The 12,366-nt window shown below is 39.2% G+C and overlaps 1 long non-coding RNA gene across 1 annotated transcript; it reads right to left on the bottom strand.

Moving 5' to 3' along the window:
* Positions 1-6,165: 6,165 nt before the first annotated feature.
* On the bottom strand, positions 6,166-10,697 carry LOC107075941 (uncharacterized). The gene is made up of 3 exons (XR_011181774.1): positions 10,479-10,697; positions 7,820-7,914; positions 6,166-6,903 (listed from the first exon to the last, which is right to left on the bottom strand). It is a non-coding gene; the product is annotated as an uncharacterized lncRNA (long non-coding RNA).
* Between the last annotated feature and the right edge of the window lie 1,669 nt (positions 10,698-12,366).

Here is a 12,366-nt window from a genome sequence, read left to right as displayed (position 1 = left end):
CTCCCTAAACATTTTAAGCATCGAAGTCTTTAACTAACATGTGAAATAGCATGTAAAATGCTAATATAATATGGAATTGCACATCTAAAGAAATTAATAATGATATAATTATATTCATGTACTGCAACACAGTAATACACGCTGTACAATGCCTGTTGATTCTGTATGTGTAGGGCTGTTTCACCTCTGCTCATGTGACCTTCCCAGTAAGCCTGCTGGTCAACATGCTCGATTAGTAACCCACAGGTTGTGTGTTCAAATCCAGCCGGTGCTGCAACTTTCTTTTAACAAACATTTCTTTAAAAAAATAGAATTGATATATCTTTGTCTAAGTATCTTAATAAACTTTCAGCATAGCTTTCTCCGTTTAGATGTATTTTTCTTGGGATTTTGGTATCAAACGGGGAAAGATTAGATTGTAATCGTTTTTATTTTTAGAAAAGTGTAATCTATACTAAAAAGCTGTATTTATTTTATACCACTCGATACTTATATTAATGGAGTTTAGTTGATACTGTTTATATCCAATAATCAAAAATGACATTCATAATAACGAACAACCAACAAAAAACAACCATATAAACATAATACCAACCAAAAACATAGATAACCACAATACAAAATCAAATATCAAACCATTAAAGCAAAACCTTCCTCCAATTATCAACAAATCTCAATATGAATTACTTATCCAGTCTCTCGAAATAAAAATTATTTTCAAGCAATGCAATGTGTTTTTTTTTAATCCAACATTGACAGCCACATCTTAAATCTTGTCAGTCAGCTATTTTTTCTCTATTTGAATTGTGGCGATTCAAACAACTTGGGATAAGTAAGGGCTGGAGTGGATCGCAGCAGGCATAAATCAGCAAATAACAAGAAAACCTAGAACAGGGCAGGTGAGAGGAGTATCCAGACAGTGAGTGATCAGAAAAAGGAAACAATTGTTACGCCCGGGTTTTCGATGCAATTTTTTTTAGCTTGCTAATGCAGATATTTCCTGGCGTATTGTGTTTTAAATAAAATAGGAGTGTCTTTCCCTCGTATTAGCTCATCGGTATGGTGTAAGATTTATCTGTACCATACTGCATACAGGTACAGACAACAAGCTGCACTACTGTATAGCTTTGGTAAGGAGACAGACTACGGCCAAAATCACCAAATAATGAAGATGAAAAGAAATGGGAAGTCAACACGAGACGTTGTACAGCATTTGGCTTCGATGGACATCTTCGTTTGTCAAAGCACAGTGAGACGACATTATAAAGGGGAGAGGAGGCAAAGAGGATCTAAACCGAGGACAATTCAAAGGTAAATAACTTTCCAAAAATACTTTCTTTGCATGTAAATACAACTACGCACATTGTTTTTAAAACAAACTGTTGATCTCTTTCCCCAACCCCCCCCCCCAAAGTCCTATTGGGGAGCCATCGACAGACTGACGGATGAAAATGAGCTACCAGCGATGCAAGTTCAAAGATGGCTATGGGCTGACCTTGGTGTGAGCGTCAGTCCGACAATCGATAAGAGTGTGCAGAAGGCTTGGATGGAGATACAGAAAAACCAACACATGCCCCATGATAAGAGTAAAAAACAAAGAGGAAAGACTCAAACAAGTGCTCCAATGGATTGAACAAGGGGAGGCATTTCATGATGTACTTTTCAACGACGAAACAGTGTCTCTGGAACAGTTTTCAACAATGTCATTTTGTAAAAAGGGGATATATGTGGACAAGCCAAAGCCCAAACACCCACTGAAGGTTCATGTCTGGGGGGGTATATCTAGAAGAGGCCCGGGACCACTTCTTATTTTTGAAGGAATTATGGATCGTGAATTCTTCGAGGAAGTCGTGGTGAAACAGCATGCCGCCTCATACATCAGGGAGCACTTGGATCAAGGCACCGTCTCTGTTAAGAGAACGATCCGAAACACACAGCAGCAAGGGTGAGGCTTATAGCAGAAGGAGGGAACTGGGTGAAAACTCCAGCCGAATCCCCAGATCTAAATCCGATAGAGATGGTTTGGCATTTGCTGAAAGACTATGTTCCGAAAACTGCTAAGCCCGTCACAAAGCAGGAACTGATCGATGCGATCTATAAATTCTGGGAGGAAAAAATGACCGAACAAAATTGCAACAATTTTATTAACAGGCTGTTTCGTGTTCTTCCTAGGATTGTTGACCGGGGCGGGGGACATTCGGGAATGTGAGTCTGTTTAAGACAGTCACATGTTTGTGAACATTCCTGTTAGACGAAGAATGTAAAAAAAAAAATATTTTGTCAATGAAAACCGGTGTGTGTCTCTCTCTCTCTCCTTTTAACTTCTTCTGTACTGCTTTGAGATGCCACTTTTAAAGGTGATATATAAAATTGTTTTTTATTATTGTTTTAGGGAAACATGATCAGATTTTCCCTGGTTCAGAAAAAAAAAGACCTAAAGTATACTAGTTTGTCACTCTTCTCATTCCCTCTTTGCTAAATGGCTTTAAATACTAATCTGATCAATCTAACTGCCTGTTTTCTGTGCTTTCTCTATCCTTTAAAATAAACTATTATTCCACAATGCAGAGTATGACATGGCCAGTATCACAGGCCAGTTCACAGGTTTGCATGCATAATTTAATTTTGAAAGCCACTGAGACATCAGGTACTACTGTTGTATTTATGAAAAAGAAACAAAAACGAAGCATACTAACAACTGTGCCATCCTACTCCTTAGTTAATACATTTTATTATTTATAAACAATTAACATTGTTAGCAAACTATTTTGAATTATATTTTACCCTGTTTTTTCTTTAGTTTTGTATTTAACTTATTATATGATAGTCAGATTTAATGTATATTTGAACAATGAAAATATATTTTTACAAGATGCGGGGGAAAGTGCAACAACTTATTACAGTGCTAAAATCAATATTATTGATTACTAAGAGCTTATGCTAACTAATAACTTTCTTAATTAGATGCATTTAAAACTGAACTAAGTGTAACACCATTCAGAAATACAATCGAGAATAGTTTTGTGGTGTTTGTATAGATGAAACGTTTCTAAAATGTATAACGTAACAAAATTAAAGCCGATAAAAATCTGTAATCTTTCCACTTGTATGTCATTGGAAAATACAACAAGTTTCTGCTTTGTCTAAGGATGGTACCAAAAAGTAGTCTTAGTGGTGAGAAAGCTGTGCTTAATGGTAATTAAGGGACTTAAAAGTAAAGAGATGCTTCATATTGCTTGACTAAAACTAAAAACTAAGTTATAAATGCAGACGCCCCACCGGGGCTAAATATCTAAACATAATTGCAGTGGATTCGCCCCGGGCAGAGGCCGAAGAGCGAGACAGTGCAGCTCTCCCACAGTGAAGTACATCCGAGAGAGAGAGAGCTGGGCTGGCAGGTGGTGACGGAGAAGAAAAATAAAGGCAGCTTTAACTCCGCAAGTCTGAGTTCTTGTGTCTGTCCAATCTGAACCCGAAAGTATTTTAATGTGTATCTATATAGCAGGTAGTGTATAGCTTTTTAGTTTAGATTACACTTTTCTAAAATTTTTAAAAAATAAAATAAAAACGATTACAATCTAATCTCTCCACATTTGATCCCAAAATCCCAAGAAAAATGAATCTAAACAGGGAGAAAGCTATGCTGAAAGTTTATTATTAAGATACTTAGAAGACAAAGATATCAATTTATGTTGCATTTGTCTGATTGTGAATAAAAAAAAACACAAACACACATTTGCAATTTAAATGAATAAAAATGTTTATATTGTAACGCATACAGCCTCCATTTCTCTATAAAAATGTAAAAGGTGATTTGCGCAGCCTAAGAGGGGGTCTACTCTCAGTGACAGCTGACAATCCTCCATACACCCAAGTGAAAAATTAATAATGCCAATGTAAACATCGTATTTACAATTTGTTGATAATAGAAATGTTAAGTTCTGTAATGCTTTGTAAGTTTACCCAGGGAGCAAAAGATCAGCTACACCGGGAAGATGACACACACACACACACACACCAGGGACCATTGTCAGAAGGGAAGAAGGTGACTATTCATTATCAAAAATGACTTAGAATCAATCATGTTGCGATATTTAGAAATATAAAAGTCAATTAATTGTTCATAATATTGCTATTCTGTTTTTTAAAAGAAATGTTTGTTAAAAGAAAAGTCACAGCGCCGGCTGGATTTGAACACACACCTTTTGGGTTATTAATCAGGCACGTAAACCAGCAGTCTACTGGGGAAGTCACATGAAGAGAGGCAAAAGCCCTACACAGCCCTGTCGCAGTACACGAATATAATTATTAATTTCTTGAGATACATGATTCCATATTATATTAGGAAAAAAGCTTAAAAACTACCACTTTTTTACACGCCATTTCACATGTTAGTTAAAGACTTCGATGCTTAAAATGTTTAGGGAGAAATGGAATACTGGTGTGTATGTTTAAGTTCCAAAATTAATATCGTTTAAGGCCTTCACACACGTTGCCGCATGCTCCTATTTTTATGCTCAGCTACTAAGACTTCCCTTGTGGTAAAATTCAATACTAAAACGGGCACAGTAAGGACATTTCAATCTTTCTACAACCGACCAACACACGAGTGCCCCTGTCGGTCAACCAATCACGTACCGCGGTATTTTGCGTCATCGCGCGTCACAGATGCGCGAGGCCGTAGCCAATTACCCCCGGTACGTGTCTGTGCCGCACACTTTGAATGGCTGCATCTGTGAATTCCTCGAAGAAGTCATGGTAAAACAGCATGCCGCCCCATATATATAGTTCTTGGACGAAGAACCAACAGAACATAAATTGCAACAATTTTATTAACAAGCTGTTTCATGTTCTTCCTAAGATTGTTGAGCAGTTGGGCATTCGGGATTGTGTGTTATGCGAGTCAGATTATGAATGAATAAAAGCATTTTATGAATGTTAATAAGAGACAGAAGAGAGAAATAAGAGTCCTCGTTACCCCCCCACCCATTTCGATTGCAAATGTGTTTAATTAAATGTCTTTGATCCACAAATCTGGCAGTGCAACATAAATCATTATCTTGGTCTTCTGCATAATATTTTATTTCATTCCACTTTGACAGATCATCTTATAATCAACTGTTGTCAGAATGTACCAGCTGTACAGAAATTACTTTCTTCAACTGTCTCTCTCCACCCCACAGAACTCTCCACAAGTTCTATTGTGTGAGCCACTGACAAAGTGATGGATGAAAATGAGCTAACAACAGCTCAAGTTCAAAGACAGCTGTGGGCTGACCTCGGTGTGAACGCGAGTCCGACATCAATAAGAAGTGTGCAGAGGGCTTGGATGGAGATATACCGTAAAAAAAAACCAACGTGCCATATGATAAAAATAAATAAAAAAAGGCTCAAGCAAGTGCTTCAATGGATAGAACAGGGAGAAGCATTTCATGATTGACTTTTCACTGATGAAACAGTGGCTCTGGAAGAGTTTTCAATGGTGTCGATTTCATAAAAAAAGAGTAGATATGAATAAGCCAAAGCAAAAATATCTACTGAAGGCTCACGTTTGGGGAGCTATTGCTAGTAGAGGCCTGGGACCACTTCTTATTTTCGAAGGAATAAGTGATCGTGAATTCTTTGAGGAAGTTGTGATCAAGCAGCATGCTGTCCCATACATCAGGGAGCACCATGGATCAAGGCACCGTTCCTTTCAGGACAATGACTCAAAATTCACAGCTGTAAAGGCGAGGCTTAAAGCAGAGGGAGTGAACTGGGTGAAAACTCCAGCTGAATCCCCAGATTTAAATCCAAGAGACAGTATGGTATTCCCTGAAAGACTGTTCAGAAAAACCCAGCACAAAGCAAGAACTGATCAATGCGATTTACAAGTTCTGGGAAGAAGAACTGACAGACCAAAGTTCCAACAATTTTTTTAACATGCCGTTCCGTGTTCTTCCTAAAATTGTTGATGCAGTGGGGGACATTCCGGAAAGATTTCACAGATGCTTTTGTTCCGTCTTGCATTGTCAGATTGTGAATCAATACAAGCATTTAATTAAAACACGCATTTGCTATTTTAATCCAAATGGGGGCAACAGGGACTGTATTATAAATGCCCAAAAATAAATACATATACGTAATAATACAAATACGTAATAAAATGTGATCTACCTTGACCTTTTTATGAATGAAAGAAAACACAGGGCAATGACTTTCTCTGCAAGCTAGTCAAAAAAGTAGGCGAATCAAAGCTCCAAGCCCAGCAGCAACAATAATTAATACAGTGTATTCTCCTGTCAAGGTATAAAATGGAGCAATGCAGAGTACACAACGTGGTTATGCATCGGGAATGTTTGCAAATGCTGCGATAATTATGCAGTATATGCTTTTGGGAACACACTCATTTTCGAGCAGGTAATTGCTCACTTCTGCTGCAGTAGAGCATTTTGGAATCTACATGCTCATAGTTAGACAATGAAAAGGTCTCTGGAATAGGCTGTATAAAAGATAAAGCAGAGGCTATGGAGGAAATAAATCACTACGGAAGCGCATCTGCAACAGAAAGCAACTGGTTTGACATGTACAGTAAAATGTGACACTTCTGGAGCATTAAGTGCATATCCTACAGTGTGATCTCATTTGCAAGGCTACTAAAAAAGGTTGATCTAGTTAACAGTCCAGGTGTGGCAAGTTTCCACTGTTTCCTGCCAGTCTTGGGCGAAAGTAACCCGTCTTTAATTGGAAGGTTCGCCTATTCTACTCGCACATGAGAATATAATATAAATACACCAAGGGATTTCAGTAAGTTGAGTTCCCATTACAAAAATAAAACAATCTGCAAGCCTGCACTAGAACAGCCATAGTATGGAGACAGACTTCACGGGAAGAGACATGGAGATTCAGCTGCCTCGGATTCATCTGAAATAGACGATTATAGTGCATATTACAAGGTATTATAGCTGTATTGATTTATACATTCTATTAGAAATATTTCTTTGCCACCTGTTCTTCAGGAAAACCCCACACGCAAAATGAGCTCCAAAGACTACCAGGACAGTAAAAAACTTGTTTTCATCCGTCTTACTGCTTTATTTTGATGTCTGGTCCACAACCGCTGAATACTACTGGATGATGTTATTTCTTATATGTATTCTGTTATTCTATTCTGTTATTATGGTGAGTCTCTGCTCTTGGCCACTGGCCAGGGTGCCAACCTATAAAAGCAGCACCTGTGTGAAGACTCTTCTGCAGCAGTGGGAGCAGTATGACTCATTACCGGGAATAGTTGGGAGGTTAAAGATGCAGAAGTCAGAGACCGTATGTTCAGGCAGTCAAATGCTAGGTCAGCTGTCTCCAAACAGACCTTCATCTCCTTATAAGTGCCTCACCCTGCTGTACCTGGCGGAATGCACATCTACAAACCCCTTTGCCCCCAGCAGAGCACACACCACCTTAGGACACTGCATCCCGGCCTCTCTGCTCACCACTGCCCAGAAATTGGCTGACGCTCTCACCTCTGTCCATCTCCCCTCAGGAAGCACCATCTACACAGCAAAATTCACATATGCCAATCCAACATACAGTTATCCCAGATATCCAACTGTTGCCCATCAGTCAAGAGAAGGAGGAGAATGTTCGTGCAGTGCATCGGCATAGATGGGAAAGCCAGAGCCGACTGCTACACCACTCTTGTGTTCCGTAATCTTGTGACTTATGAAATTTACTGGGAGTGGACCACATCCATTAATTTCAATGGGTCCAGAGGGAAAAGGGCCTTGTCTTGCAATCCCCAGGAAACCATTATCGGCATGGTGAATTGGAGATCAAAACTTACTTTGTACAAATGGAAAATAATGTGATTGGATCAATGAAATGCTTTGAAGAAAGGGGCCCTCTCGTCCTCTGGTTTAACAGTCTGTGCAAAACAACCTGGTTAAACAAGAGGGTGGTGTTATTTTTTTTTACATAAAGTATTTTAGTGTCACAACAGTTAAACAGATACAGACAATTACAAAGAAAGTGGAGCACAGTAATACTTTGAGCTTACAGCCTGTCCAAGGTTATTCATTATTAATTAGTTATAGCTTCCATAAAGACTGAGGCATAAAATATTTATGATGAAGCTGGAAGGTTGTGTACTTTTGTCCAACTGAGTAATCTTGCTTTTTTAAAATATACCGACTTTTTCATGTTTAATGATTAACATGCTGCAATACAGTTTAACATTACTAAAAGTCTAACAAGTATGCAATTTAAATTCTTAATTGGAAAAAGATTGTCCCTCACCAGTGATCGGGATTTGAAACCAGGCATTATCTGGCGACAGCTCAAACGCTGTACATGAAAGGTTAAGCTTTATTAGTTCCACCTGCCGTTTCACAAGGTGATCCCGGATACTATTATCATAACCCGCATTGTGATCAGCCATGCCTTACACGTTTTAATGCAGCATAGTACACATTTTGAATGACTGGATCTGTATTCATATTTAATTTGTGTGGGGAAATCTCATCAAATACCCATGGTATCTTGCAAGCTTGGATACACACCAACCAAATAAACCAATATCAGTAGGATATTCATCTTTAATATTAGAAGGTTCCCAGCAAAGGACAAATGCTTATTCTCCCATAACCCCAAACTAATCCTCATCTTTTCTAATCTCCATCACCAATTATATTGAGCTGCTCCTTGACCCACAGAGAACATCCAGAACTCATATTGAACCTTCATAGTTCTCCAGTCTCAATAGTGCATCGATCTGTCCTTCCCATAACCCAAAGAACTTTACCATACTTATTTCTACACAATACCTCCAATGTTTTTTTGCAAGCCGACATCATCCGCATACAATGCCTTCTCTACACACTCCCTCCGCTCCCTGGTACCAGTACACCGTCAATGCTTGTGAACTGCCAAGACAAACACATTCACTCCTCTACCAATGCCCACATAAAACGTTACATTCCCCATTCGCTCCATCACTCACCACAAAAAACCTTGCGAGACCTCATCAAATATTTTACCAACATTAAAGGAATATTCCTTTGCTCTGCCCACGCATCACATCCCTCACCAAATGTGAAGTTCAACAGATCTTTCTTCATTTGACCCTGCAAGTCTTACTTCTTTCAAACAGTAACCCAACACTTTCGCTATTAACTTATAATCTTGACAATGCTTTGTACAAGGTCTCCAGTTTCTCAAGTAAGATGTCTGTCCTTTTTTAAGAGGCAAGGTTAATAAACCTTCACACAGGGTCACCCATTTGTCTTTTACGAAGAATATGCCCCAATGTTTTGCAACAATCGGTCCCAGAACGTCCCAGAACGTCCCAGAACGTCCCAGAACGTCCCAGAACGTCCCAGAACGTCCCAGAACACTGGAAAATCCTGTAGGCAGCCCATCAATACCCAGCACTTTACCTGAATTTATTCCTACCAGAGCCGCTCTCAGCTCCTCTAAATCAAAAGGTTTCTCAAGTCTCTTTTGTGCTCCTCTTGGACCTGCGTCATGTTTTCCAGAAAACTCCTTCAGTTCCTCATCTACTTTTTTGCTAGAAAAAAGGTCCTGGCAGAAAACAGTTGCTGCTTCCAACATTCCCTTCTCCGTGACCACAACACTGTCCTTATTCTGAACTCCCTCCATCATCCTTCTCCTTTGTTTTTGCTTTATTTGACTGAAAAAGAAGGTGTAGAAAGGTCCATTCTGCTGCAAGAATGCCAAGCAGGCTTGAAACAATATTCCTTGTCCCTCCCCCCAATAAAAGAACCTTAATTTTGTATTTAAAGCTGAAACTATTTCCATATCTATATGAAGACCTTCATTACATGTGATATAACTTATTCAGTTCATCCTGCAAAATTCTTCCCTCTTTCCAGAGGACCCTCTTTTGTCAACAAACCTGAAACCTTTCTTCCATTTCTCTTATACTCCATTATATTTCTCAACACTCTTAATTCTTCCTGGATAAGAAATTGTCCTTCACCCATTCACACTCCCTCAAAAAACCTTCAGGTGCCTCCATCTTTTTTACTCTGTTGCAAAAACATGTGCAGACAAGATAGTTTTACATGACTGTGGTCTGCCAATGTCCCTACTGCTTACAGCTGCAAAACCTTTTGCCCTCTGCAAACAGTCTTTACACACAAATTACATTTGATTTCCTCTGCACAGGCAGACACCAAGTAACCTATTGGGCCACAACTACTACACGCTTCTGCAGTGCAATCTATAACAAAATGTCCCGCTGCTCCACATCTGCACGCAAGCGGCTGCCCGATAATACAAAAAGCCTATCATACAGTTCTTTGTACATCAACTAATCTTTTAAAAATATCTTCTTCCAAACATACGGGTTGAACAGATGTACTATCAGAGGCCTAAGCTCTCTTGCAAATAAAGGCTCAATGAAAAAGTCATTTAGAAGCTCATGTTTTTTTTTGTCCTATTCTTGAACACTGAGCAGCAGACAAAGTCAAAGATCTTTTTACCTGGAAAATCTTGAACACAGTCGACATCCTCCAGCTCCAAACCAAATGTCTTGAGAAGCACTTCATCCACAAAGGTTCTCCTTTTAGCAGGCCCATTCATGGTTGATCTCCATCCTATAACTCCACATCAATATTCAGCGACATTCTCCAAACATGCAATCAGACTCCACCGTCCATTAAACCTGAACAATTTCAGGTGAAATCACAAAAGCCACATAGTCCAAATTCAGTTAAAAAAAGAAGCAGCAATACCTATAAATTGACTGGAACGAGGTACAGGCATCCCGCTGGTGGACTGCAGTATAGGCCGTTACCTCTGGAGCCCTGTAAAGGCACAGCTGGTGGCTTCCCTACAGCAGGTGGCCACCTGGCTTCCACTCCTGCTGTCACCTGCTGCCAGCTTTATGCACTGGCGGGGGCACTGATCTTCTGTCAACGGCCTGACAATGAACACAGCTATGGGGGAGGTTAACTCATTAGCATAGACCCCGCCCACAAGCAGCAGCAACACCTACCAACCTGAAAACAAAAATGGACTGACACCTCCTGACCTGAAGGAGGAGGGAAGACACAGGGGAACGAAGAAAACTCTGACAAAGCTGGTCTAATAGCATCAAATTTATGTCATTCATTTTGCTATGACCAGAAGGGAAGGTAGGAACTTAGGCCTAGGTAGGAATTTTTGCTACTGCCTGAAAACAATGAATTGCAGTTCATCCTCTCCAGCAGTTTCTGGAGGCTTTCTAAAGTAATTGAAATAGCTATTCGAGCTTTTTATTATTTTTCGGTACTTTTTACAAAATTTCCTGGTCTGTGAACAATACAATTCCAGGTCCTGTCTTTACAAAAAATATGTTGAATTGTATATATTTGTTAAATTTGTCTCAATTTTGTATCCAGGCTGGGAGACACACAGGGAAAGATCTACAAGCATTTTCATTTTTTTATCAGGACACAACGTGAAAAATTGATCTTTGAAGAAGAAAAATCCTGGAGTCCTTGCACTGGCTTCCGGTCAAATTCCACGTAGACTTTAAAATCCTCATGCTCACCTATAAGGCTCTACATGGCTTGGCACCTCAATACCTGTCTGAACTATTATTGCCCTACTCCCCACCTCGCAACCTCCGCTCTTCAAATTCTGCCCTCCTTACTGTCCCCCAAGCCCATCTATATTGTATGGGTGACAGGGCCTTCTCCTGTTATGCCCCCAAGCTCTGGAACTCTTTGGCCAAGGATATCAGAGAGTCACCTTCTCTAAACTCCTTCAAATCCAGACTCAAAACCTTCTTCTTCAGAAAAGCCTTTACTGAACTGGTTCCATTCTTCACCCCTGTGCTCTTCTTAGTACCACCTTCCACGGTCTCCTCTATTGTTATTGTTGGATTGTTGTAATTGTAATTGTGTCTTATCTTGTGTATTCTTCTTATTTATTGTTGTATTCTTCTTATTTATTGTTATTGTCATCCTGTAAAGTGCTTTGAGAAGCCACCTTTAAAGGCGCTATATAAAATAAAGTTTATTATTATTATATTATTATTAAAAAAATCTGTTTCTTCTTGTTTTGTCTTTTTCTTCTGGATATTTCTGTCTGGTGAGTGGGCACAGTAAGACATGTTAGATAACTTGGTTTACAATTGATGCCCAAGGGGTTAGCTTCAATTTAAGCCCTAGACTAGATCTCTACTATCTATACTTCCAGAGATATTACAAAATGTTTGATGGAATTCATTCCAGTTGGAAATTGCCTCTGTGACACTAACAGGTACTAGATATGCAATCTGTCAGGTAGTAACAGATAGTGCAGTGAGAGTATTAGTGATGCCATGTTCATTTATATCTTTGTTTTCATTTTCTAGTCTGTAAATTTGCAGCTTATTTATTAATC

The sequence above is a fragment of the Lepisosteus oculatus genome, chromosome 16 (assembly GCF_040954835.1).
Source record: "Lepisosteus oculatus isolate fLepOcu1 chromosome 16, fLepOcu1.hap2, whole genome shotgun sequence".
Lineage (NCBI taxonomy): Eukaryota > Metazoa > Chordata > Actinopteri > Semionotiformes > Lepisosteidae > Lepisosteus > Lepisosteus oculatus.
The sequence above is the reverse complement of the archived record's forward strand: the minus strand, read 5'-3'. Positions and strand labels throughout refer to the sequence as shown.